Source organism: Camarhynchus parvulus, chromosome 3 (assembly GCF_901933205.1).
Source record: "Camarhynchus parvulus chromosome 3, STF_HiC, whole genome shotgun sequence".
Lineage (NCBI taxonomy): Eukaryota > Metazoa > Chordata > Aves > Passeriformes > Thraupidae > Camarhynchus > Camarhynchus parvulus.
Window position 1 is genome coordinate 924,034 of NC_044573.1, and position 24,182 is coordinate 948,215.

Sequence of the window (24,182 nt, forward strand, 5' to 3'; positions counted from 1 at the left end):
ACACCAAGAAGAACACTGATTTCTGCTACAAGACTGCTGTCAATGTCCATATGCAAAAAGACTGCTTGATAAATACCCTATAACAGACTGTGCTTCTAAAACTGAAACTCTGCTCTTTCTGGGCTACAGATCAAACCTGGATCTGTTGCATAACAAAGGCATTAGAGATAATGGCCTCTAAGACTGCATGGCACATGAGTGTGAGCAGTGTAAGCAATGCCTTGCTCCATACATTACCCTGCACCCCTGGGAGCTGGGCTGGTAGAGCATGGCCATGTCCCTGATTTGCAACATTTTGATTTCCAAGTCAAGGTCAAGAAGTAATTTACCACGATCCCTGTGGCTAACACACATGGGCTGCAGGCTTTGGAGAAGTCATCTTGCCATGTTAAAAAAGGTCTCAACAACTGGAATATAAAGAGATGAAATAGTCTGAAAGCTGCTTTATACCCTCAGGTACTTCAGCACATTGGACTGAACAGCATGGATGCTTTTAACCTGCATATATCAGTTCTGTATATATATTCTAATTTAAAACGCTGTATTGCAGTGTATTCCCTCATCTGAGGTATCAGCAAATGGGCACCAAGCAGGTTAAATAAAAAATACCAAAGAATGCATTGGAATAAATGCCATAAAATAAATAATGCAAGGATAGTCCCTGCCCCAGAAACCTTGCAATTTAGGCCATGAACAAAGAATCCTTAAGGGATCATACCAAACCTATCTCACATTCCTGAGCTGACATTTACATTGTGCTGTACTTCTTCAGTTCATACTTTCAGGGCTGGAACTATGCACTTGTTCTGATGTGCACTGCTGAAATCTGCTCTGGATCTTGAGGTTCACAAGACAGTGAGCCTTCTTGCCAGGCATTATCATGACATTTAAGATAGATATTTAAAAATACCTAACCAGAACGCTGTGGGTGAGGGGGTGTGTTGTACTGTATTTAACCCAAGTCTTGCTTTAGAACAAAGAAATCTAATTTTTAAAGTGTGACCAGCTATGCCCATACCCAAAAGACAGGGGGAGAGGGAAAGGGGACAGGGTGGTGGAATTACCAAAACAATACCAAGCAACAAGCAGCTTTCTGTCTGGGCCCCTCTCCTCCTGTGTCACAAAGGGTTACCTGGCCTAACCCAGGAGTATCATTGTTCCTCCTACAGGATCAAAAGTGTCCTCACTGCCACTCCTTGCTGGCTGAAATCGAGATAAAAATTCATTTTGAAATTGTATCAGTCTCAACACGGCCATCTAAAATTCCAGCAGTACCTCTCCATCCTTAAAAAGGGAAGGCTTTTGACATCTGATGTTACAAATGAGAAGGCTTGAGCCCGCTTTGTGGATGTAAGCTTTGCTTTGGAAGGATGAACAGAGCCCCATCCGATGTGCAGACCATGGGGAGCAAATAAAGTTCTGAAATTAAGGTCTCAAATTAACTGTTTCACCTGCAAAAACTACAGACTGACTTAATCAATCTCCAGCTCTGGAGGGCTGGCCTGGTGCACTTGCAGCATGCTGTACTCAGGTCAGTTTTTTCCTCATACATGGCAAATCCCCCTGCCAAGTCCTGACACTATTTGGATTCTCGTTACCTTTCTTTTGTTAGGTCAAATTTCAAGATTAAGAAAAAGAAGAAAACAAAACCACACACTGCCAAACAATAAAAGAGAAGCTATTATCTATCAGACAGAGTAGCTTTTTTCCCATTATTTTCCCTTTGAAAGGGGAAAGGAATGAAGCACTGAGTGGACAAACACCATTTTGGCCTATGAATCATGCCTGATAAAGCTGCAGATGCACAAACCCAGTCACAACAGTATCACAGTAAGAGAGATCAGATAAATTTCAATAACCATCCAAAAGGCCCCTGAGATGAGGCAGGATGATTTTGAATTGAATTTTGAGATGCAAGACTCAAATGGACTCAGGTTACTTGCCTGCAACACCCACGCTCTGTCAATAGACAGTGCTGAAAAGGAAGAGCCAAATCTTGTTAAAATTATGTCTCAGTCACTAAGAGAAGTGCTAATTACCAGCTGGACTGAAGACCACTGAGATAAGCAAAACATTCCCTGCCACAACCTTTTAGACAATATTTGTTAATTTCTAAAACCCAAGATGTGATGATAGCAGGGAGAGATGGAAAGAAGGGAGGATTAATCCACTTTCAGTCATATTTAAATAAGCCTTCCTTTAAATGATTTAAAATTAACTGAGAAGCATTATCTTTTAATCAACTTCTACAAAAGGAAAGGCAGACAGAAATGTATTTGTGTAATTAATGTGATATTCATGTATACAGAAGCACTTTTAATTGAAACTATAAGTTGGCTTTTCAGTAACTGAAGGATTTCAGGTAATGGTTTATGAAATCCAGAAATATCACCAGAAAAGTGGTTATAATTTAAATTATCAATCACTTTTTAAGGAAGAGATGTAGCTCACCTGAAAAAATACCATAAGTCTGCAATTTTGAAATGTTTACTTATATAGTTTTGTAGCTCCTAAAAAGAAAAGCAAAAAAACAAACACAAAACCAACACCTTACTCTGATAATTACTAATAATTACTTCCACTAATGTTTTGAAGAAATGCTTCCATGGATCTTTCAAATGAACCAGGTGAAGCAACACAAGTTTTGGTGAAAATTTCAAATTATTCATGAAGGTCTTCATGAGCATTTAAATGCTGCTGAAGGCTCAGGCTATTCTTGTAGCTGTATCCCTTTCCTGAGGGAGTACAACTCCCTGGCAGGAGGCTGCACCCAGGTGAGGGTCAGCCTGCTCTCCCAGGGCAGGACAAGGGGACAAGGTCTCAGGCTGCACCAGGGGAGGTTCAGGGTGGTTGGACACTGCAGTGGCTGCCCAGGGAGGTGGTGGCCTCACCATCCCTGCAGGGGCTTAAGGAAAGCCTGGATGTAGCACTCAGTGCCAAGGTGATGTTGGATCACAGATTGGATTCAATGATTTCAGAGGCCTTTTACAACCTAATTGATTCTGTGAAAATTAAATAATTCAAAACCTAAACCCCCAAAAAGACTAGGAAAAAAATTTTCTTGTAGTATTATTGTCTTCTGTAAAGAAAACAATTGCACTTAAAAGCAAGAATGAAAATACCCAGCAAACATTCTGACACTAAACTATAGTGAGATGGAGCCAATTCCTTAAAACCAAATAATGTAACTCTTAACACAGCAATGCAATTTCCTCTGCCATTTCTACCTGTGAGGATCAAAAACTGTTTTCCAGCTTTCAAAAGCCTCAAAGTATTGCCACATTGCTCAGCACCTGACTCATGGAAAACCACTCACAGAATCAATCATTTGATGATTCAAAATTACCTGAAAAACTACCTGTATGTTTTTCCACATAATTTCAGATCAGTTCAATTGATGTTTTCAATGTGTCACATATCTGAGAGCTGCACTTAGATCTTTGTTTTCACAATATTATTATTCATTTGTTCTACTGTGGGGAGGGGAGGTGGTTATTCCAGATTAAAGTGAGCAGTGTCTTTTCAAGGGTAAATTAAAAACTAAAGCAGGATGAGATCAGGGAAGATTACCAGGCACTGTTTATAAACTGAGCATAACTAAATCAAAGGTATATAAATCAGAGCATGCATTTCTTGGCAGATTGATTCGGTTTTGAAAACTGAAGTGCCACAGACCTCATTTTTTAAAAATCTCCAGCAATAAAGCTCTTTTTTTTTTTCAGAAGTAACCGATTTCATGCCAATTCACAGCTACTCCTGTAAAGTACTGCTTTCACCTCATGTGCTTTAAAATAAAAGAAGCATTTACAAAATAAATACATGTGTTTGTATAGCAAAGAATTACTGCAAACATATACTTTTGATTTCCCCATATCTGGAAATGCAGTTAGGTTACATGAGGCTTTTAGCTCATCACAGGAAAGCTGTAAGAAACTAACACACAGGAATCAACACAAAACAAACAAACAAACAAAATCATTACAAATAAGAACAACAACATTCTTTAAGTTAAAAAAAAATCAAAAAAGTAAAAAAAATGTCCCCCAAAACACCAAATCAATCAATTGGTAGACTGTCACCATAGCCAAAACCCAAGAGATCATCTTTTTTCTCAGACCGCAATCCAAAGATTTAGCACTGAAAATGAAGATGCAGCAGAGAATATGAAGTTTTTTTGCATGATTTAGACTACCAGATAAAGGTCTAAGCAAGCTGTGATTCTTCTATCCACACAGGGACCACAATTCTGTGGTACAAACTTCACTAGTAAGAAATCTTCCAGATGAACTCAACCAGTCCAGCAGAGCTGAAGACTTATCCCTTCCATACCCAGCAAACAGAAACATGGCATAGGAGCAACACCCAGCATTTCTCCACAGCAATGCTCACCCAGCTCTCTAGAGAGGCAAAAGCAAAATGCAGAGGACTGATCCTGCTGTTTGCCTTTCCTATCCCTCCAAGGCTCTGTGCACCTTCACTCCCTGCTGGATCCAGAGAGCTCTGTGACCACCAGCAGCAGCTGGGCTCACGGGAGTGAGTGCCTCTGGGGGTTCTGTTCTCCCCGAGTGCCTCTGGGGGTTCTGTTCTCCCCGAGTGCCTCTGGGGGCTCTCTCTCCCAAGCACACAACCCCACAACCATCCACAAAAGCACCCCTGCAGCTTACAGAGCCCACCAGCACCACACCAGCTCATTAACTCTCCCAGTTAAGTACCACATGCTTCCTCCAAGGTGTCATTCTTCATTCATTCCACAGGGAAGAGATGGGATTACTCCCATAAAAGCAGTGCAAGTAGTTCTGTTACCTGATGCAAAGACTAATTTAAGACATTTTCTTGTATAAAGTCACACAGATGAAATGGCACATCAACTATTTTTATATGGCTCTTCTAGTTAAGCTCATGCTCTCATTAGGATATCTCAAAGGAGACCATTTTATCAACATCTGTTTACCATGCTCGGCACACATGCCAATTCCAGCACTTTCTCAGTTTGTAAAGAAAAACAAACAAAAAATTAAAAGCATGCAGAGCCAAACATACACAATACTTTAGGATGCATCCAAGTAGACAGGAGCCTGCTTGAGAAAAGCAAAACTATACCAGTGATGTGTGAATGCAGGAAAGCAGCAACCTGTACAACTAAAAAAACTTTGCCCAGTTTGTCCTCACCTGGGCCAAGGTCTTCTCAGAAGTTATTTCTCTTCCCAGCCACCTGGTACAGTCACAGGTCATCAAAAAGCTACTCTGTATTTCATAGCCAAAACCGAGGGCATCAGCAAAAAGAACAGCCAGACTCTGCTACATGCTGCCAGATTTGAAGGGCTCGGGCAAAAAGGAAATGAGCCTCCGTATCGGTTCAGTCGCAGCAGGGAGATTGCAGGACCTTCCCCCGGGCAAACGCAGATGCACACGGGGGCTGCTGCTGCCAGCCCGAGCAGAGCAGGCCGAGGGTCCCCGAGCCCCCCGTGCCGGGGGAAGGCGGCACCCCGGGACACCGAGCCCCGCTGAGCCTCTCCGCCCGGGCTGCCCTATTTGAGCCCTCTGTTGTTCTCCCAGGGCACACCGCTCCCCGCCCCGCCAAGCCCCCACCTTCTCCTCCAGCGCGGGGATTCTCCAATCAAAGCAGACAAGCGCATCATGTGAGGGAGGGCAGACACGCTGAGGGGAATTTCCGAGAGCTCCTGCAGCATCCACGGCTACAGGAGATCTCCCGGGTGAGAACCACGAGCCAAGCAGGGGTGCCGAAGTGCCCACGTTACCTGCGACTCACGGCTCCTGGGGCAGACTGCAGCACCTCATTTGCAATCTGCTCTGATACACCTGCAACGACATTCCATCTTCCCCTGTCATTTACTGTGTGACCACTATTCCTAAGCGTGTTTTGTAGGGAAGCAGTACACAAATAACACAGGCTGAAAGACCAGAAAGCAATAATTACTCAGTCTCTTCTTTGCTGATGTCAGACATGCAGTACAGCTCTCCAAATCCACCAGAGCACCCAATTAATCTGCACTCATCCTCAAGAACTATATCTGAAAAACAAGTAGTAAAATCAAATCATCCAACAGCCTCTGCCTTGCCTTGCAGTCACCACACCATGCTACTTTAACACATCTAAGCTTCCTTCTCATCTCTGCAAACAAACCTACAGAGAATTCATCAGCCTCTCTCCCTGCCTTCTTCAGAAATGCTTTTCTTTCCATGATCACGGTCCTTCATAGAAAAAATTATACCAATTTCTGTTGGGTTCAACAGACCACGTTAGCCTTGCCAAAGAAACCACTCCATGGCTCAATTTCCTACTTCCCAATAAGGCATTCACATCCCATTTCAACGCACACTTGACCGAGAAGAATTCTGTAGGAATTATCCTAATTTGTGTATTTCAAAACAAACAGGCTTTCACTGCTGCTCAAAGCTATCAATCCCTTTCTTCCCTCGGTTTCCTTCCAGCAGCAGCAGTAGCAGTGAGATGGCAGAGATGGAGTTCAGCCCCTGGATCCAGCACACAGCCTCAGCTCAGAGGAGAGCACAGAGCATCTGTACGTGCAACAAGTACAGCACGTGCAGCAACATCCACAGTGCACATCCCCAGAAAAGAAAACCAAAGGGCAAATTTGAGAGACGTGGCAATTTTAGGCATAGGAAATAAATACGTTCAAGGAGTAGAAAAATGGGAGCAGAAAAACCCATAGAGTTTTGGAATGGTCTACAAGATCAATGAGTTAAAAAATGCCACTTTGCTATAAGACGTTCTTTCATCCGACCTCACTCAGACTACAGCTTACATCTCAGAGAATTCCCTTATTACTTGTTATTTTCCACATCATCAGTGTTCACAGGATCATGGACACTCTAGATCACTGGAATCCAAGAGATGCTCCTTATTAACCTTCCAAGTCCTTCTTCTCTTTTGCCCCCTTTATTAGTCACTGACCTCCTGGCTGATTACTTCCAGTCTGCACGAACGTGCGTGCCCAGACTGAATGTAGAAATTGTTAGAAAGGGAAATTTATCTGTAACTTCAAGAATAAAGAGCCTGCCCTTTAATACGTTTTTCATACCCATTTCCTCCTTACTAAAGTGCACCCAAAATTCTGTAGCTGAATATATTTCCCCCTTGGCTGGCATATTGCTAGACCAATTGCAGACATAAATTACTTCTATGTAACTATTTGATAGTTCGATGACATTTGTAAATTTTTTATCTTCATAATTTCAGATGGTGCTGCACATAAAAACAACAGAATACAAACACCAAGACTGGATTAAGACTTTTCAAGTAAATGGTCTATTGGTACGACATCTGAGAAGGAACAACGTAGAGGTTTTAATTTGACCAGTCCCTTTTAAATCCAGCTTCTGTAATGTTACACACCTGCTCAAGGTCTTCTAGGTTGCAAGGTTGGCTCACAAAGGAAGTTACAATTTGAGAGCCCCAAAGTCAACTGAACAGAACCGGTTTCTTCAGAATTGGGAGGGCAAAGGCACTTTGTTACTTCAGCACCACCAATTTCAACCAGTCTGCAAACAGCCCTTACAATGGAGCACATTCCTAACAGGCTGTCTCACCTCATTTGCCAAAGCTCCCAGTTATTGTTACTGGGGAAGGAACGGGGCTCTTACTCTGAGGGAAGATCAAACAAGTGACTCTTAGCTCTCCAGGAGCAGGGCCTCATGGTGGTACAATTATACATCCCATATAAAATAGAAAGCAAGGCCCTAATTTTGGATGTACAACAGCTGCCAACCAACTTCTTAACCTGCGCTTTTGTCCCTCCCTGGCTATTGCATACAGAAAGGTGAGAGACCCACTGTGAGCAATTAGGAGCACCTACGGGGTATAGAATAGATTTTTTTATCAGGCAGCTTGGAGCAATTGCATAAAGTCAGATTATGGATTCACCTGCAAGGTGGTCATGAAATAGAGGAGGACAAGGGATGCTCAATGCTGTACCCATGGTCTGTCTGTCCCATGACCAGCTATGAGCCACAGGTGGGACAGGATCGTGACCAAGCTTAACAACGCTGACTGGCAATGGAAAAGAACAGGAAACCACAAAGAGATCCAGGGGACAGCCCCATCTGCCACAGAAACCCACATGGTGCAAAAGGCAAGTGCCTTAACAGCTGGATCCCTTGTACTTCTCCCTTTTCATGAGCAGATACACCACATTAACCTAACCTTTCAGTGACACCACACTGCTCCCCAGGAACAGGCTCTCTCCCACAGGAAAACCAACTAGTGCCTCTAAGAACTCTAAAGGTGAAATTAAACATTATAATTACTCACAAATACAAGTTATCCAGAAGTAGTAACAAGAGAAACAGGATACTATAACTTCATATTAGGCTAGGAGGCTCTTCAGAGGAGAGGAAGATGAAGGTTTTGTCTCATTCTTCTCCAAAACTCAAGATTTTTTTGCTGTTGCACAGGCACAACTTTAACACGTACTTCTTTCAGTGTCTGACATGTAGAATGACTTGTAAGGCAAATTGACCACAGCACCTCACTACCTGGCACAAGCTGATGTTAGTCTTCACAAGGAGGGGATGCAAGTGTTGATTTCCCTCCAAGATGCCTGCAGGGAAGACATCAGCAGCCCATCACCCAGAAGTCGGCTGGAGAGGAACCTCTAGAGCCACAGCTGAGCTGCACCATCCATTTCTGTGACTCACAGAAGCTGCTTGGGAGCATCTTGCCCTGAAAACTGCAGATTCCCAGCAGCAGCACCCCACAGACAGCGACAGAAAGGTTGTTCTGATGCTGCTCCCCATCTTGTGGCACCCTATTCCAGGCACTCGGATACTCCAGCATGTCCTTCTGGAACAAGGACCTTACTACTAGGCTAATGAATTCTTTCCAGAATGGCTGGGAACCTGTCCTCTTCCACAGTTTCACAAGCCTCTTTAGCCATCTTTACTAAACTTCCAGAAAGCACTACCACCATAAGATGGGTGAGGACCAGCAAGACAGATTTTAATAGTTTAGTGTTCACGGGGCAAGATACAAGCAAAGCAGGATGGCTAATGCCAAAGCACAGTACCTTTGGTCTTTATACACTGATATCCCATATATTCTAACCCTCTACAGGTCAGCTCTTTGGAATACAAAGTCCAAAAATCACATTCTTTTTCTGCAGAGGCAAGAGGACCACAAAACCTGCTCCCAGAGAGTCCTGCCGAACAAAACTCATCTGAGCCTTTGATGCAGGTAATAGGTAATTTTGATGTGGTGCTATGCATGAATCTTTCATAAGAATAAGATGTCCTAAATAGTATAATAAAAAAACTTTTGAGGGCTGGATCACAAACACCTCCACTGCGTGCAACTTCTCCAGACATCAAAGAGTCTTCCCCAAACCAGATGCATTACATATCTTGCAAAATTAGTAAATGTACTCAAGCCGTCAATTTTGCAATTTTTGAAGTAGCACAATGCATCTATTTATTAGAGAATGGAACTAAGCCCAGGCTGCTGATTAGCCATCCCACAAATAATGCTTATGCAACCCTTCGTAATGATTTCCACTAACAACCAACCGGAGATTTTATGACTTGGAAAATTTCACTTCTAAACCAATTTACAACACTTCCCAAAATCTAATGGGACAGATGATTGAAAGTGCAGAGGAAAGCAGGCTTCTCTGAAATCAATGAGGTACAATTTTCATAAGTAGTCTCTCTTAGGTAAGATGCCTGCATTAAGTTTTGGTTCTCATTTCTAAAATTCTCATAAGTACTCCTCTTTCCTTTCCTCCCTTCCCTCTAGAAAAGGGATTAATTCAATTTTAAGGAAAATATTAAACAGCAGTTTCAGACTTCAGTCTCTGGCAAATTCCGAAGAGGAAGGAATAGCAATTGAGCTGTTAAAACCACCAGGGAAAGTAAACCACCAAACAATTTGAAAAGCCCACAAAAATGACAAGATAAAAAATGAAACAGAAATACAAAACAAGTCATCTTGGTAAGCACAAAATTTATATCCCTACAAGCTTCCAGCACAGTATACCTAAGCCTGGTGAAAATGAAGCCATCAGTTCCTACACAGCTGTAACAAATACTTGACAGACTTCCAGCACAGCCCCAAGTTCCCCATCACAGCCAGCTATTACTGGAACAAATGCCCAAAGTCTGCAGCAGAAGTCAGCAGTGTATGTCAAGCCCAAACAACTCGCCATTGTTTTTGAAAAGGTGAAAACAACACAATATTTCGTGTGAAACATAACAGAGAAGTATTTCCTCTGTCAGTAAGGGAAATTCAAATGACTTCTCTTTCCTGCCCCTTTAGGCTTCCCCTTCCAGAGGAAGAGAGTCTCTTCCCCGCATTCTAAGAAAAAGCAGAGAGTGTAGGTTATGCATAAATTCATGACAGAAAACACTATTTTAGAACAAAGCTCCTCTGCGTGGGTGCATGTCTTTAAAATAAAAGGCATTGTTACTCTCCCAAGTGCAAATCCACAGCCAGCAATCAAGTCAGATCCTCACATTTTATTTTGACAGCCACGCAGTCATATTTTCACCAGGGGTTTGACTTTCCTATCAATACCTGGTTTTTAGCGATATCATCAAGAGATGAATCAAAACTGACACGTGAAGGCACACTGGTATTAATGGCTGTGGAAGAGAATTCTCATCCTAGAGCTCTGGAATTTAACTACTTCACCAAGGTACCAGTTGCAGGGAGGAATAAATCTGTTCTCAACTCGTATTTAGGAACTGTCTCTGCACAATACGAAACTGCTTGGCTGCATGTAACAGTAATTATTTTGTAGTTCATGACACTATTAGGTACCCTTGATCTGGTGAAAGCCTGCAAGCTTTCATAGCCGTAACACTTCCAGAAGCTGGAAGGAAACTGACCTGAAGTGAGAAGTATCAGCTTGCTAGCACTGCTCAGGCAATCTCCAGAACACAGCCCTGAACACAAACGTGCTATGCAAGAACCTGCTCCATCCCCTGGCAGGATCCAAAATGAGACCTTTTCCCCAGGATCCTCCTCAACACCAATTATTAAACCAAAAATTCCACGGTGCAACAGCAAGCAAAGTTTGAGAAACACAAACATTATTTACGTATTAAGAGAGGATGATGCACACTTTACTGAAGATTTATGTGCAAGACTTTGTGTCAAATCCACCCTTCCTACAGATGCATCCCCATGGACACTTTAACATTATATAAACTCCCCCTGAGATAATGATTATTCTATAACTTTCTAAAATCATCCCCCTTTGGGAAAGTATTACCTAACAAACACACATTAAATACCTCACAAGCGCATTAGATCCCTGGGTTTCTACTAGATGCTAGCATAAAAGAATATTTGTATTTTATTTTGAGACATTAAAAAAAAAAAATAAGACCAGGCTGGATAACTGTAACTGAAAGGATAAACAGGATTAAGTAACAGGTGTCTGACTGCACATAATTCAAAGTCGTGCATGGAATACAGTGTACAGCCTTGGAATGGCTATGGAATGGAAATGGAAACATTTTGCACCTTGCTTTGAAAATCACCAGTATGCAATTTACAAATGTCTTGTAAATTCCAACCACACAGACAGAGGCAACAGGAGCACTTGTATCCCCAGAGACCTTTGGATATATACAAAAGAAAACAAACAATCTTCAAAGGTAAGCCTGCGAGGGGAAAAAAATACGGAGGGAAAAAAGGAAACAAAAAAAAGGGAAAAAAGGAAGGAAAAAACCCCAATTGCAAGAAAGTTATACTTAACTACACAGAAACATTTGTCACACCGCCCAGCCGTGACAAAATCCGGATACGCTCAGAAACTACAGCAGCGAGGATGAGGGGAGGACTCCAGCGGCCAGGCGCACACACCGAGGGACCCACGGAGGGACCCACACACGGACACGGGTGAAACTGACAGACCCGCGTGAAACTGACACACGGACACGGCTGAAACGGACACACGCGTGTGTGTGCACAGCCCTGCATGCGTGTCGCACACAGGCGAGCATGGCAAGCAGACACACCTATGTGACACACACCCACGTACCACAGCCCCACACGGGTGTGAGGGACTCACACGGCGACAACCCCTCGCAGGTGACAGCCCCACAGGTCTGTGGCAGCCCCATACGGGTGTGAGGGACTCACATGGCGGCAGACCCTCGCAAGTGACACCCCCACAGGTCCGTGGCAGCCCCACAGGTCGGTGACACCCCCACAGGTCTGTGGCAGCCCCACACGCTCGCGCCGGCCCCACGCGGCCGGGGGAGCCCAAGGTTACGGCCCGGCGCGGGGGGGGCCCGGGCAGCGCCGCTCCCCGCCAAGGGCGCGAAGCCGCGGACACAGCCCCCCGTCCCCCCCCGCCTCAATGGTGGCCGCTCCAGCCGCCCGTACCTCAAGCACCGAGGCTGCTTCCTCCTCTTCCTCCTCACGCCGTGCCAGTGTCTGTGTGTGTCTGTGTGTGTGTGCGACCCGCCCGCCCCACAGCGGCGGCGGCTCCTCCCTCCCCCCTCCCTTCCCTTCCCCTCCCTCCTCCCCCGCCGCCGCGCCCGCCTCAACCCCCGCAGCGCCCAGAGACGCGGCAGGGACGGGGGAAACCCCAGGGCGGCCGCCGCCTGCGCTGGCCGGGCCGGGCCGGGCCGCCGCCGGCTCCCCCGCCGCCGCCGCGCAGGCTGCGGGCAGCGCATGGCAAGTGGGCGGCGGGGCCGCGGGCGCGGAGCTCCGCCCGCACGGCTCCCCCGGGCGCGGAGGCTCCGCGGCCCCGGCCGGCAGCCGCAGGTACCGCACGCGTGCCCCCGGAGGATGCCGCGCCGGCGCGTATCGGAAAGGGCGAGGAGAAATCCCCCTTCCCCCGTGTGCTCCTGCCAGGCCTGCTGCTCTCCGCGCTTCCAAAGGGAGAGAGGCGATGTTGCGGAGGCCGCTGGAGGGTTCCCAGAGTCTCGCAGTTTTCGTCTCAGAATTACAGTTGGATTCCTTGAGGTTTATTGGAGTGAGCCTTGGAGGGGCTCAGCGCACAGGCAGCGCGGGATTCCCTCTCCCCACATCCCCTGGCCAGCCCTTTCCCAGCTCATGACTGCCCACAAACCACTGCCATGGGCTGCCCTGGTGCCCTCCCTGTGCTCCCCTCTTTTTGTCACCATGTGCCCGGTCTCAGCTTTCCCCGTCTCCTCGTGATTTCAGAGAAATACTTTCCCCCACGTCAAGGAAAAAAAGCAAACGTGAAACGCCCACAAAACCAAACAAATTGCCGAGCTTGACAGGCAGGGCAGGTTCCCCATCCCTGCTGAGCTGCAGCCCGACTTTGGACTTTGTTAGTGAGCTGTGGAACGTGTAGGACCGCTCCGAGGGGACACCGGCACCGAGAGCCTGTGTCGGGAGAGACAGCAAGCTACAGATGAGAAGTTCTCCAGGGTGAGTGAGGAAACAGTGCAGGAAAAACTGAAATAGTTCTGCTGGTCACAGAAAGGGCGTTGCATTGCCATGAACTACTTGAGCCATAACACATTAGCCGAGATCTCAGGCTGTATTATCCTATAACATACACTGCACAAATCCAAGCTTGGCATGAGAGCCCCCATCCCGACACCAGTGCTAGGATGTGATTAAAAATATATATATATATATATATCCTGCCTTCAAGAGCTGCCTATCAAAGAAATAAGCAAAGGGGGGACTGAGAGCCGCAGCAAGGATGGCAGGCGGTTCCAGGGCCAGCCTGCCAGCAGAGCAGAGCTGCGCTCGCAGGGGCTCCTGTAGCCCAGGCAGGTGCTGCATTGAGCAGATGTCTGTGTTTGCTGAAGTAGCCTCAGTTAGAAATCCCTCCTGGGCTCGGGGGCAGAGGCAAGGCTTCAGAAATCCACCGAGGGCAGCAGGGCTGCAGCCAGGGCTGGGGTGGGCGTAGCACGCCAAAGGAGGTGCAGGAAGGAAATAACAAAGGAACCTGGATGAGAAGCACGTGAGCTGGACCAAGGCCAGTGCTGCTGGCAGGGCTAAGGGGATCCAGTTAACAGGATATGGGAGCAGCAATTACAGCCATTAAAGATGGAGGGTATCGGCTTGAATGTCAGATGGACGGGGTTAGGGAAGAGGGTTTTTTGTTTGTGGTTCCAAAGCGTTTGTTTCTAAATGAATCGGAGATGGATGCATTTATGTGTACACAAATGAAGTGCTCCATGTCCTTTTCATTGCTTTCTTTTCCTTTGGCTTTTTTTTTTCCCCTGTCTTTTTGCCATTGGGCTGTATGTAAATTAAGTTATTATATAAGTAGTAACAAAAAAGTGTTTTAATTCCAATGAGACATAATCAGTTGCTCGCTAGAAAACAGTATTGGATTCTCCTTAGGAATCCCTGTGTGGTTTCTCTTCAGCTCTCTAGAGCTGGCAGAGTCTGTAAGCACTGACATTGTTATTCTGGTCCATAGCTCTATCTGGCTTTTCCCATGATTTCTTATCTCCTTTTCCCCAAAAATGGCTTCTACATGACTATAAGTCATGGCTGCCTGCCTGTGCAAGGAGATTTTATTCCAGGGTAAAACTAGGCCTATTATCTTCATTATTGCTGTTCTTAAAACAGCTTTAGCAAAATGCAGGGACCTGAACCGCTTGGATAACTGCATGAGATGCAGGCAAGCAGTGGCATCTCAGAATTAGTGGAAGTATAGTTTCTTTAGAAAAAGCTGCTCTTTGTCCTTCCCCTTCTGCTGTCACTCCCTGACCTGGCTTGTTCCCTGAGAGCAGGGCAGTCAGCAAAGGAACCCGTGTCAGGACCCTGGGTCTGCGAGGAAACAGAGGTACTGACAATGTCAAGGGTTCTTCACAATGAAAGGTGTTTAAAGTCATAGAAAGTCAGGCCATACCAAGGGTCTGAAACTCCCCACACGGTTGCACATGGCTGGGCCAGGCTCCCATATCAAGATAAATTCCCACTTCTGTGAATTTTGTTGTGGTACAGCTCTGTTTACACATATGGACTTGTAAACAGCTGATGACAACAGTTTCATCTTTGTTTGTGTCCTGATTCCCTCCTGGCTTCAGCAGTCGGTGTGACTTGGCTTCTTAGGGATAAGTAAGGAGTGAATCCCAGAACCTCCGAATTTCCAGCTAGTTCTTAGGCTGCCTTGCTGTGGACAACCTAGAGCTGTCCTGTTTAACTTTCTTCCAACAGGACAACATCGGGTATCATAGCTTTAGAAGCAGTAAATATAAACATATGCAAATGCTAAAGAGTTCACCCCCATGACTTACCAAAAAGATTCGGGGAAAGATGAACTGTGGCAGTAATTCCTATGTCCCAGGAAACACAGCAGAACAATCCTAACCTCTGCAGCAACCAGCTGAAACCTGGTGCATTTAAAATGGTTGCCCCATAAAGGTAGAGTGCCACCTCACCTGATTATAGTTAGCCAAAAACTAGAGCTGCCTTCACAGGAACCCACTCGAGCTGCAGCATATTCAGAGTGAAAAGGAATTTTCCAAAGACATTGGTATTTTGGTGTTATTTCCAGTGTTATTCCTTCTCTGATACAAGGGTGCAGGACGTTTCATAATCACAGCCCCACTAGGTCTTAGAATATCCACCCAAAGGAATTTATTCTCAGTGGTTTATTTTTGGGCTGTGGAAAGCAAAATTTTCCTCGGCCTTCAGCATATGCAGTGATCAAAAGCAGGCAATAGCCATAGAAACATGGTGGGTACTGGAGTCTGATCTGCAAAATTCAGAGAGTGGTTCTATGCCATTAGCTCACAGCCAGTCTCTGACACATCCATGTTGATCTAACCTGCGTGTGCTCCTCACCGATTTGTGCCACCTCTTGGTCAGGCCATTGATTATTTTCTTTCTGAACATGGATATTCTGCTGAATCCGTTGACGCTGCACGCTGAGGGAAGTTTCACGTGCACAATTAATCGCCATTAGGAGTGAGGTTTATTAACCTGGGCTCGGGGCTGCACGCAGCAGCTCCGGTGCGTGTGGCTGCGTGGATTTACATCCCCCCCGTCCCTGGGGAGAGCCCGGCTGCTGCCCCTGCTGCCACAGAGCTCTCTGGATGTGCGATCATCGGCCGCTAATGGTGCTGCGGTCGCTATTGATGGGGAAAACACTCCCTCCGCACAGTCGATAGCAAAGCAGCCGCTTAGGGCACTCATTTCCCAGCCCTGAGCATCTGCAATGCAAAAAGGCTGATCAAATGGTCACCCGAGGGCCAAACTGCAGGCTGGAGTAGACAGATCCTTAATTTAAGGTCTACCTCAAAAAAAAAAAAAAAAAAAGAGCTGAGGTGAATAATTTTGATTAAAAGTACTTTTGATTTTTTTCATAACTGTTTTTGTGAACATTGTTGGGCCATTTTGTTGCAGCTTGAGGCAGACAGCAAGCTTGGAATATTTTAGTCTGGTAGTTAAAATTTTGGCAAAATACTGGAAGTCTTGGCAGTTTTAGCTGTAGATGTCTCTACCAGCTCTCCCTGGCAAAACGTTCATCTACACAAATATTTTGGTTAAGCAGGACACAGCAAAATGAAAGAGACTTTAGTCTTGAAACTGTCCTTTTTTGTAGGTTTTTTGCTCAAGATTATTGACTTTCCACACCTGTTCCAGACCTTCATGGTCCCAATCATTTTTATCAGCTGTGATCCCTTTGTTTTGTGCACCCATATCCCATCAAATGCTTTGATTTAAGAAAAGCTAAAGTTACTTTACTGAAAGCTGAAGCAACGTTTCCTCCAGTATCAGATCTTTGATTTATAATAAAATAAAATTATCTGTGATCATTTTTCAAAGAGATTGTTAGCTTCCTTCTAGGCTTTTCAGGGAGCTACACATACAAAGACTGATACAATAGGAATGAGTGGGAACAAAGGGAATGTTTTTCCTCTGCCCACAATATGATATTAATGACAGACATTGCAATTATTATTTTTGAGGTCTTTCCTATTAAAAGGAGTGTATATTACTAATCAAGAGTGCCGTAGTGGATCTATTTAGGATGCTAATTAAGCTCTTCATTGGGCTGGGATATATTTATCTTCAGGCTTGTGCTCCAGGTCTTCTGAATGCAGCACTACAGAAGCACAGGGCTTGAGAAGGGTTCCTCCAGAAGCTGCATAATGCAGCAGGGAGGGAAACAGAGCTTTCAGGGTAATGCTGCTAATGAGATTGTGTTTTTCCGTTTGGATGTTAGGGGAAGAAAAGGGTTGAGTTTCTTTGCCTGTCTTAATGACAAGAAATTTAATTGAGCATGGAGCAATACTTTTTGTATCTTTTAAGGTACCAGTAAGGTATCTCCACCTTCCAAAGAAATGGCATCAGTATCAAAAATAGCACAGTACCATTCGGCCTTCCAGACAAGGAGCCAGTCAGGGTTTATGTGTGCAAGACAAGGGCTCTGTCCTTCATCAGCATCCCTGTCCCCATCCACCATGACCTGAACAAGATTTGTTGCTGCATGCCAGGTTCAGCAGCCCAAGGAGGGAGCCCTGGGGCTCCTTTCTCACTTCTGGGAGCTCATTCCTCATTCCTGCCTGTATAAGAACAAAGCCCCACTGCCCCAGTGCAGTGAGAGAGTGAGTTTCACCTCCAGTCTCACCCTCTGTGTATTTATGTGGCCAATGAGACTCAGCCTGCCTGCTGAGCTCTCAAACCTGCTCCTGCTCCCCCTCCTCAGCTGAGTGTCTGCAGGGGTGCAGATCAAGTTGACTTTTGCCTAAGTGTTCCAAGAGGGTTGGCATTGCCTGCAAGGAAATCGTGAGCGTATTGGCACAACCAGGCTGAAACAACAGCACTCAGTGTTGTAAATGATCCATAGAAAGACAAGCAGGTTATGTAAAAAATGCTCTTTGAAAGTTGTAAAGGAAAACTTATTAATAAACTGTAACAAATCTGTGCTCACTCAGAAGTACTCTGCTTTAAATATTAATGCAAAATGCAAGAACTTTTCAGTTCAGGATTTTTCTGTCTAAAGAAAGACTTTAAAGAAGTCACAGAAGACAAAAGCAGTCCAACCCATGAACCTTCCTGTGTGACTTTTAGTTCTGTAGTTGACAATCCTTTGTTTTCAGTCCCATCAGATGCTTTTCAAACCCCATTTTCCTAGTATCAAACCACTTGTGATTTGTTTATAGTGATGGAGTTAAAAAATTCGCCATCAGTGAATTTCAGTTCCAAAGTTGCTCTCTAGCATCAGCAGCAAGTTTTTGCATTAGCCCTCCAATGCAAACAGTGAAGTCTAGGGACTCTTCAGCTTGTGGGGTTGGTGTTTTTATCATGGATTGTAGGACTCTTCAGCTTGTGGGGTTGGTGTTTTTATCATGGATTGTAGGACTCCTCAGCTTGTGGGGTTGGTGTTTTTATCGTGGATTGTAGGACTCCTCAGCTTGTGGGGTTGGTGTTTTTATCGTGGATTGTATGACACGATGCTTGCAGTGGAGAGTCCCTTCCAGATGTCTGTAACATTTCGTGTATCTGCTTCTCTGTACTTTCCATTAGATCTTCTAGGAGAAGCAGCCTAACCAATAGCATTACTCTGTTTCCCCTCTTGTAGACATATTCCTCTTCTTCCTTTTCCAGGGCTCAGGTTGTTTTCTCTTAAAACTCCTCTGAGTTGTTGGATTACTAAGGTGCAGAAAGCATTTAAATGTCACCTGAGTCTGTATCAGTGCAATGCAAGTTCAAGTGCTTATGGAGTATCCAGAGGCTTTCCATGCTGCTTTGACATCAGAGATGGCCCTTGGAAATGGCAGTGTGTGTAGGCAGACCATGATCCTGGGTAGAACAGTGAATAAACAAAAGAAATCATGTCAGCACACTGTCTGAATGGCCCTGATATTTCAGTTCTTCTGCCACCTGTCATGTTTCTGCTCTGGTACCATTGCAGAAAGTCAGGGGGCCTGGCCTGTCTTTGCTGCCCACCCAGGGGAGGGGACAAGCCCCCTGGGAGCCAGCCAGCCGTGTTTGGTGCACTTCAGCTGACAGCAAGCAGGGCAAGGCTGTCTGCTGGTGGAAGAGAGGGTGGAAGGCCAGGGCAGGGCACCTGTGTGCCAGAGGGGCCCAAGGATATGAATGCCGCCCACTGCTGAGCCATCTGCAGGTTATTGCATGCCTTGATGGACAGGCAGTTATTAGAAAGGAGTCACACCAAGTCCACTGCGTGGGCTTAAGCACATCTCCTCCTGCTATGCTATTTATCTCTTCCCTGTACTTCCAGCATTTGTTTTTAATTCATATACTGACAGTGACACATGGCAGGAGTCCACAAATGCATAAGATAGCAGCTGGTTGAGCCCCAAAGGAACTGTGTTTTGGCAATAAATCCGAGGAGCAGACAGCAAACCACACTTTGATAGGTACAGAGCAGGTTGGTCTCTTGAATGCTTATGTACCTGCTTGCTGCAGGGCATGCACTTAGGCAGCACCAATGCAACATCAGTGCCCTGCCAAAGCAGTCCCTGGGCACCAGTGAGGTGAGGATCACACAAGGTCCACCAGGTTAGCACAGGGGAACTGCACTTACCCTCCTCCTCCCTCCTTTTGCCATGAGTTGTTGCCACATCCATAATTAAACTGCAGCTGAATAATTCAGAGTCTATTCAGATTGTCTATTGTGTGTGCTGAGCAGGGGATGACTGTCTGCAGCAGCACACAGAACACAACAATGCTGTAATATAATTTCCTTGCTAAGTCCAAGGGTAACTTCTTTTACTACAGAGCCACTTTTTGAGCATGCTTTGTTTGTTTGGGGGTTTTGTGCTTCCTCCCTTCTCTATGCTGCCCACAACTGTGGATCTTGAGCTACCAGTGACCAACCTGCCCTTGCCATAAGGAGGGGAGCAGTCTCCAAGCTGGTAAAGAACTTCCTTCCTCCATCACCAGGCCAACAAGCTGCACCACAAAAACAAGGTGGTGTCCTTCCCAGCAGCCTTGTTCAGGCATGCAGCAGGGAGGTGCTGCATTTTCCTCAGGCTGTGTGACAGGGCCCTGAAGAGCTGCCAGAGGATGGGCCTGAAGGAGCTGGAAAGGGGCTTTGTGATTGCAGCCAGGAGAGCTGGCATGCAAAGGGAGCTTCCCACTTGTGTGAACTGCTGGGAGAGGCACGACCTTCACCAGTCTTCACCCCCACCACTGCCCCACTGGGGTGCTTCCCTGCACTTGGAGCACAAGACCCGACCCTGCTTGTCAGCCTGACCCCAGGCTGCAGGGTGGGATACGCTCATTAAAATTCATCAGTGCCAGCCTCAGAACATATTCAAAACAGATAGTAAATATATTGTTTCTGTCTTTCTTTTTCTGTCATCCTCCACTCCCCCTCACTTTCCTTCCCGGATCTGTTGCTGCTGCTGCCTCCCACAAGCGTTTCCCCAGGTTCTGCTCTCCCAGAAGGGCAGGGGCTCTCCCTGGGGAGCAGTGGGTCTGCCCCAGCAGCACCACCAGGCACTCACTGCCTGGGAGGAGCAGACACAGTCCCCAAGTCACCTGGGCTCAGCAGAGGCTGGGACACAGCTCAGGGCACGCCAAGCAAGCAGCTCTGAGCAAATGAAGTCGAGTAAATTATTGATGCAATCTCACCAGTGCCACCAGCTCTGCTGAGGATGGATTTGGCCCAAGGAAGCAGCAGGAGGGCAGTACATGAAAAAGTCAGACCCTGGGGAGCAGAGAGCTGAGCTCCACAAGCCTGATGAGGCTGTGCACACACAAGAACTGCCGTGCAGCTCCACAACTGCTCATCTTCTGTTCTCCAGCTCTGTAGTATCACTGCTCAGACTAAAACCTTAATGAGTGCTTGCCAAGTTCTTGTAATCACACCAAATTTCATAATTTAAACATGTTTTGAAGCTCCAGAGAAAAAATGTACATCAGTGGGAACCAGCCATCTGGAAAGCTTTGGATCTTTTTTTGCTCATTTGTTTGTTTGCAATTCAGCTATTCCAGTACTGTAAGGGTAATTTAGTTATTTATTTAATTTAAAAGTTTTTAGGTTACAACGTGAGCTTTAACTAACTCAAGCAGGGATAATTCACCACTATGAAAAGTAAATGATTCCTGAATGATGAATGAGGTTTGTGGTTATGCCAAGGTATGGTCCATACTGTTAAAAGCCATTGCTTCCTGATGCTCTTTGCATGACAGTTTCTTGTAATGCCATTTTTCTCTTCCCTCCGAGTTGTAATAGAGGGCTAGGGTCATAAACTTAGGGTGCAAAAGAGACAGAAGCAGCCTCACCAGCCATGAGCTATTGAAAGGTCAAATCATCAAAAGAAAAAGAGCTAGTGATACAAAATGCCTTCAGAAAACATCCTGGGCAATATGCCATGATCCTGGCCCAGGTGCACTGTACCTTATGAAATTATGTATTGCAATATGTGCCAGCTCTGCTTTCATACAAAGTCAAAACTGCTTTAAGTGATAAGATTATCTCTTCCATATTCACACATTTAAAAAAATTATCCTTGCTGAAATGAGTTTATATACCATATTATTCCTTTCATTTTTCAGACAGTTTTTTTTTGTTGTTATTATTTGTTTCAGTGATCCTTTTGAGGCCCCTAAATGAGAAAATAGAGTCAGGAGAATTGAATATGAATTAAAGTGAAGGAAGAGAGAGACTAACAAGTGAGCTATAACAGCAAAGATTACTTTTGGGAGAAAGAAATCAGCACAAGCAGAGGAATGAATGGACACAGAGGAAGAAATAATGACAAGAGAGAAAGAGAAGACACAGTAAAAGGTAAGAGATGGCAATATTTGTAATACTGAAGAAAAAGGTACACAATAATCTGCTGTAGGGGGAAAAAAACATTAGGCTGCAGAGAAAACTGAAAAGGCAGTCAAAAGAATACACAGTTTTATTCCAAAACCAATTGAGAGGCCAATAAAGTGTCAAATATAGAACAAAATCAAATAATCCTTTAAATGACAAGATACATGACCTTGGGGGAGAGGCAGCAGCTTTCAGGTTTTTTTCTCAGCCAGATCTCAGGAAAACTGGAGGCGTTGAGTAAATTTTTAATTGAGGGCATAAATGATTTACATGTTCACAGCAATGCATCCCTCCTTCCTCTGCCACCAAGTGAAATTCTTCCACAGCAAGCACCAAACCTTGATTTCCAATGTCATTGTCATACATAAAGGCTACTCCTCTAAACTTTCTCTCCTTTCTGCCAGTACATTGCTTTGTGCCCACTGTCCAAGTGAGAAATTTCTCTTTGAAAGTGTGTATTTTAGAGGAACGTGGCAATCCAATCAAAATAGCTGTTCATAGCCTTAGGAGGCAAAAAAAACAACTGTTAGCATTTGGATGTTTCTACAATTAATGTTTGTGTGATCTTACATCTTAATGTGAATGTATTTGAATGCTTTTGGGTGCTGCATAATAAAGAGCTGGTTACTAAACTTAGCAGCACTTCATGTAGATTAGACATTATAATTGATGCTTACAGAACAGGACCCAGAGAAATGAATTTTATGTTGCTCCAATTTCACTGGTTTAAAATAAAGTGTTACAAAAGGTCTTTGTACCATGTGGGAAGGAAAAAAGTGCTTGCATTCACGGGTGATGGCAAGCAATTGTGTTTATTTGTTCTCTGGAAGTGCATGGATGTCTTGTAGTTCCTGCTCAGGGTGAGCTGTCCCAGCTCAATTTCCTGTGCTGCAGTCTTGCTGCATCAGACTTCAGCCTCCTCCTCCTCCAGCATCCCTGGTCTCGGATATTTTCCCTGTTTCCTTGCCCTGTGCTTCTGTTCTTGACTGGTGACAGTATTACTGCCTTGAAAGATGCCCCTGTCCCAAAAAACAAGAGTACTGCTCTCACTGGGGTCTCCTCAGTCCTGTATCCACCCTTTTCCAGCCTGGGGCCTTGCACATGCCGTGGGATTGGAGCTCACAGTTCAGGAGCAGGAGCAGGCTGGCTTGCCTCCTTTGGCTGGCCTCCCCAAAATCCTCATGGACTGGTGCATATTCCTCTGCCCCCTTCCTTCCCCATCCCTGCTCCTCTTCATGCTTCATTCAGCTCTTCCAAAAATCCCAATTTTTTGGGTCCCAATCTGTTCTAACACCTCCAGTTAGTGCAGGTTTTAGCAATTTTCCAGTCAAAGACCTGGGTTCGTGCACAAAGCTTGAAAGAGGAGGCTTTGCCTAGAGCAGAATGACTCTCCTTTATTTCTCAGAGCCTGTTCATGTGCCAAAAGCCTTTATTGATCAACCTGTATAGATCTGCTGGCACTCTGTTGTGCCTTCAGCAGAAGAAAGACTGCCAGAGGCACAAAGTGGGGATAATTCATATTAGTCAGGCTGGGAGTTGTATATTGGGATAGATAACCCAAATCATCCCAATATGATCTTCTACGTGGGAGACAGGTTCCTGTCCAGATGCCAGACCTGAGGTCAAGCACTGATATTTGCACCTCCTGAGCCAGGAAGGTAATTCAGCTGCAGCTGATCCCTGCCAGCCTGAGGCAGGTGGGGCAGCTGCAGCATTGTATCCAGGTACAAAAAGCCTTTATCCCAGGTACAGAGCCCTTTGCCCAGGCACAGACTGCAGCCTTGGCCAGCTCCCTCCCAAGCAGGTGCCACAAGGCTCCCAGTCTGGCATTGAAAGGCAAAGTGCCACCACCACATTTCAGAGGTAAGGAGTGACTTGGATGTGTGACCCCAGGAGACAGCTCTGAGTTGTGCTGGATTCATAAGGCACTAAGGAGAGAAACCTCATCCTTCTTTGCATATCCCACAAAGGAATATCACAGAAGGTGTTTTGGATGCCAGTGAGGAAGCAGGAACCCCCTGAATCTGGAATTTACCTCCATCACAAGTAATCCTGAATAAACACCGTTAATGAGCACTGACAATGCTAGTATGAAATTCTGTCCCAGCAGTTCCTCATTAAGCTGGCCTGTTCCAAACACTCTAATCTAAAATTATGTGTATCAGGGAAGTCATAAAAAGCAGGAGCTCTAATCAGCAATGTTTGATGAAAGAAAGGAATAGATAAGATTTTTTGTATGCCTAGTTAAATAATGGCAGAAAAGGGAGGTGAAGACAACCACAGGCAGGGGAGAACCTGTAATCAGGCCTCATTAATACTATAGTTAATTGATTTTCTGCTCAGATTCCAAGGAGGAACAGGAATCTTTCTTTAAGGTGGGTAATAGATTAACAAACATTGGAGAGGCAGAGAGGAAGGGACACACTTGTATCCAAGCAATGTGAACTTTTCCAGTTT

The 24,182-nt window shown here is 45.3% G+C and overlaps 1 protein-coding gene across 2 annotated transcripts in view; it reads right to left on the reverse strand.

Annotated features, from left to right (window-relative positions):
• PLCB4 (phospholipase C beta 4) overlaps positions 1 to 12,431 on the reverse strand; it is a 174,002-nt gene extending 161,571 nt beyond the window's left edge. The window contains exon 1 of one of the 2 annotated variants that reach the window (XM_030944561.1): positions 12,371 to 12,431. The gene's annotated coding sequence lies outside the window, so the exon portion shown is untranslated. The remainder of the gene's footprint in view (positions 1 to 12,370) is intronic. The other variant, XM_030944562.1, reaches the window with a different exon arrangement.
• Between the last annotated feature and the right edge of the window lie 11,751 nt (positions 12,432 to 24,182).